The sequence below is a fragment of the Schistocerca americana genome, unplaced genomic scaffold (assembly GCF_021461395.2).
Source record: "Schistocerca americana isolate TAMUIC-IGC-003095 unplaced genomic scaffold, iqSchAmer2.1 HiC_scaffold_1386, whole genome shotgun sequence".
In the NCBI taxonomy this organism is placed as follows: domain Eukaryota; kingdom Metazoa; phylum Arthropoda; class Insecta; order Orthoptera; family Acrididae; genus Schistocerca; species Schistocerca americana.
This window is the reverse complement of record NW_025725466.1, coordinates 2,501-7,500: the sequence shown is the minus strand read 5'-3', so window position 1 is coordinate 7,500 and position 5,000 is coordinate 2,501.

Below are 5,000 nucleotides of genomic sequence, written 5' to 3'. Positions count from 1 at the left end.
GGCGCGCAGCGCCGTCCTAAGTACTTGGTCGGGTTCGAGAGAGGCGCAATCGCCCGGAGTTTGGCGAGTAGACGCTTTAGGTGCGACCACCCGTGCTCCCAACTGAGCTTGCCGCTGCCGACAGAGGCCCGGGAGCGTGCTGTCGTGGCATTGCCGGCGGGAGACAACACGCGCCACCTACGGTGGCCGGCAGCTCCAACGCCAGCGCCACAGAAGGACAAAAGCCCCACTTGGGTGCCGAAGCGAACTCTCCCAGCACAGCGCACGCGCCAACACGTCCGCACAGCTGCGATACAATCCACCTGCGAGAACCGCAGAGGCGACCGAGCAGCAGACGGCGTCGCGGCGCCGAGCGCCGGGCGGCGGCGCATCCTCAGCGCACACAGTCCTCAATCGGACCAGCACACTGCAGATGTCCACCGCGCTTCGCACCGGGCCCGCGAGGACCTACTTTGGCCGCACGGCGCCGCGTGCAGGGTGCGCCGGCGCGCAGCTGCGCCGCCTGCCGCCTCCGTCGGCCGGCGCGCCTGCCACTGGCCGCCCCCACCAGCCGGCTGTAGCGCGTGCGCCCACGCACCGCGCGGCCAGCACGCCGGAAGGCCCCCCCTCACCGGCCGGGGACGGTCCCACCCAGCCACCGCCGCGTATCGCTTCACACCCACATGCCATTCACGTTCGTGGGCATGGTGGGTATCGCTGAAACAACCGGTTGGTAGCTCAACCGATCGTCGCCATCACTGATTCACCTCTAGCGAGAACAACCGCACCACAACGGTTTACCAGTTCTTCATTTGCGTAACGTCACCAGCAAACGTAGACGTCCATCGCCATTTGCAAATTCAACGATTGTTGCATGCCTGTGTCAGGTGTCACGACACACTATGTCTGCCCACATACACGCAACAACATGTGCACGCTTCGCGAACACGTGGAAGGTGGCCCCCGTACGTATGCGATGTCCATTGCGCGAACGACTGTCAACCGGCCTCTGTCGCATGTCGCAGATGTGGAACGCAGTGCACCATGCTATCACGGTGTGTGAGAAGAGACGACTACGTCTGACAACACGCGCCACTACATCAACAGACGGCTCATGCTGATCGCCATCCACGGCATACCATACTGCAATCCAGCTCTTATAGGGAGACGACACGTAGCTGAGTGCACAATATTTGGACCGTATGGTTCGCCGTTGTTGGCGCAGTCGTGGTACGGTCACACATGTACCACGATGTATCATTCAGTACATGAGGACCAATGTGCGGTACAGTGTGTGATTTGGACGTACAACATCAGCGGACAGTTGCCACAAGCCGTACCACAACGTAGGCTGTGCTTCGCCATGCGAATGCCAATGAACAACTGCGAAGGGCATTGAGCATGTACGTCCTGCCGCCATCCGCATTACAGTGTATAGCTGCAAGGTGTTTAACATGAAGCGATACTCTGGGGACCGGGCAGTGCGAGTAGCAAACTATATTGCGGGGGTTGCAGTTAGGCAACACTACACTAATTTAACGCGTCGTATGACAATTACAGAGCAGGTTAAGGCCCAACGTGTGTTGGGTTAAGGCCCAACGTGTGTTGGGTTAAGGCCCAACGTGTGTTGGGTTAAGGCCCAACGTGTGTTGGGTTAAGGCCCAACGTGTGTTGGGTTAAGGCCCAACGTGTGTTGGGTTAAGGCCCAACGTGTGTTGGGTTAAGGCCCAACGTGTGTTGGGTTAAGGCCCAACGTGTGTTGGGTTAAGGCCCAACGTGTGTTGGGTTAAGGCCCAACGTGTGTTGGGTTAAGGCCCAACGTGTGTTGGGTTAAGGCCCAACGTGTGTTGGGTTAAGGCCCAACGTGTGTTGGGTTAAGGCCCAACGTGTGTTGGGTTAAGGCCCAACGTGTGTTGGGTTAAGGCCCAACGTGTGTTGGGTTAAGGCCCAACGTGTGTTGGGTTAAGGCCCAACGTGTGTTGGGTTAAGGCCCAACGTGTGTTGGGTTAAGGCCCAACGTGTGTTGGGTTAAGGCCCAACGTGTGTTGGGTTAAGGCCCAACGTGTGTTGGGTTAAGGCCCAACGTGTGTTGGGTTAAGGCCCAACGTGTGTTGGGTTAAGGCCCAACGTGTGTTGGGTTAAGGCCCAACGTGTGTTGGGTTAAGGCCCAACGTGTGTTGGGTTAAGGCCCAACGTGTGTTGGGTTAAGGCCCAACGTGTGTTGGGTTAAGGCCCAACGTGTGTTGGGTTAAGGCGCAACATAGGTTAGGTTAAGGCGCAACATAGGTTAGGTTAAGGCGCAACATAGGTTAGGTTAAGGCGCAACATAGGTTAGGTTAAGGCGCAACATAGGTTAGGTTAAGGCGCAACATAGGTTAGGTTAAGGCGCAACATAGGTTAGGTTACGGCGCAACATAGGTTAGGTTAAGGCGCAACATAGGTTAGGTTAAGGCGCAACATAGGTTAGGTTACGGCGCAACATAGGTTAGGTTAAGGCGCAACATAGGTTAGGTTAAGGCGCAACATAGGTTAGGTTAAGGCGCAACATAGGTTAGGTTAAGGCGCAACATAGGTTAGGTTAAGGCGCAACATAGGTTAGGTTACGGCGCAACATAGGTTAGGTTACGGCGCAACATAGGTTAGGTTAAGGCGCAACATAGGTTAGGTTACGGCGCAACATAGGTTAGGTTAAGGCGCAACATAGGTTAGGTTAAGGCGCAACATAGGTTAGGTTAAGGCGCAACATAGGTTAGGTTACGGCGCAACATAGGTTAGGTTACGGCGCAACATAGGTTAGGTTAAGGCGCAACATAGGTTAGGTTAAGGCGCAACATAGGTTAGGTTTAAGGCGCAACATAGGTTAGGTTAAGGCGCAACATAGGTTAGGTTAAGGCGCAACATAGGTTAGGTTAAGGCGCAACATAGGTTAGGTTAAGGCGCAACATGGGTTAGGTTAAGGCGCAACATGGGTTAGGTTAAGGCGCAACATGGGTTAGGTTAAGGCGCAACATGGGTTAGGTTAAGGCGCAACATGGGTTAGGTTAAGGCGCAACATGGGTTAGGTTAAGGCGCAACATGGGTTAGGTTAAGGCGCAACATGGGTTAGGTTAAGGCGCAACATGGGTTAGGTTAAGGCGCAACATGGGTTAGGTTAAGGCGCAACATGGGTTAGGTTAAGGCGCAACATGGGTTAGGTTAAGGCGCAACTGGGTTAGGTTAAGGCGCAACATGGGTTAGGTTAAGGCGCAACATGGGTTAGGTTAAGGCGCAACATGGGTTAGGTTAAGGTACAATATGGGTTAGGTTAAGGTACAATATGGGTTAGGTTAAGGTACAATATGGGTTAGGTTAAGGTACAATATGGGTTAGGTTAAGGTACAATATGGGTTAGGTTAAGGTACAATATGGGTTAGGTTAAGGTACAATATGGGTTAGGTTAAGGTACAATATGGGTTAGGTTAAGGTACAATACGGGTTAGGTTAAGGTACAATACGGGTTAGGTTAAGGTACAATACGGGTTAGGTTAAGGTACAATACGGGTTAGGTTAAGGTACAATACGGGTTAGGTTAAGGTACAATACGGGTTAGGTTAAGGTACAATACGGGTTAGGTTAAGGTACAATACGGGTTAGGTTAAGGTACAATACGGGTTAGGTTAAGGCACTTGGGGGGGGGGGGGGCCCGGTTTGTTGATTGTGATTATCGTAAGTAAATGACTGCGGCATCATCTGATTTGCCACGTCAGGGTGCACCTTTGGCTCATAACAGGCGGCGCTCTGATTCCATGCTTGTGGCAGACCTGTGTCTTTCATTCCTGCCATTGTTTGTGTGGTGTGACAGGAGGCAGTATTGTGATGTTGGGTGCACCCCTGTCTGGGACATGTGTGGGTGTTGGTGGCTTAGCTGAGCAATGGTGGTTGTCGGAAGGGTGGGATATTCTGTTTTCCGAGTGGACCTCCCGGTCTGGTTATGATAGTGTGGATTGTCTAATGTGGCAGAGAGGATGCACTGGGTGTTGTTCCATGCTGGTGCTTACATATTGTCTGTGTGCCTGTTACAGGCAGAGAGTAGTGCGTGATAAGAGTGTCTGGCTGACGTGTGATTGTGAGCAGAGTCTTTCAGCATGTATACGGACAGGTCTATACATTATCTGTATTCTGATGGCTCTATCTATTACTAATCAGCGCCGTGTATACGTTTAATCCGGTTCCAGTCGAAACTATTGTATCTCTGTACATTAGTGACACGGCGAGCCCGCTATGTAGTTACTCGTCTCGGCAGCTTCCACCGGTGTATGGCAAATGATTATAAGGAATCAGTCTAGTCGTCAATACCGATAGTCTGACGTCACATGTCTGGGGTGGGGGACGCTGCGCCCTTCCGGTGGGTCATGGCCTAGGAAGACTCTTCCCACGCAGGGGGGCTTGGACTGTCATTGACTCTTCCGAGTAATATACTTGCCGTACGTTTTTGCGACTGCGAGTGCAACGCTCACCGGTACCGACATGGATGGAGCGCCTCCTAGCTGCCGCTGAGCATCTGCATTCGTACAGCGAGCAACGCGATCGCGTCTGTAGCTCGTACGTGGTACGGCTCGCAGCTCATGTATATGGACAGCGGGAATGTCGCATATTGGACATAACTCTTCATGAAACGCACGTTATAGGGGTGGATTGCACATTGCGAGTGCGAGCAAAGTCCGCCGTTCATCCGCTGGAGTTGCGAGTTGGGCGGTTGGGGTGGGGCACGAACGGGTGCAGGTGGAGTGATTGCCGGTCCACGACTTCGTGCGGCAGAGGCGCTGGCGTTGGGGTGGGGTCGAAAGAAGGGCACTGTGGGCCCATCGCTGTCTTAGTCGGCTTGGCGTCTCATAGATGACGGTATCGTCGTTGCAGGAGGTCATGTTGCGGGAGACCTACAGATGGCGGTATGTTTTGCGGTGCGCTCGACATGGCGGACGTAGTGTTGTCAGATTCGCATAGATGGAGGTATTGCATGTGGTTTCGCCGTATTTTCATAG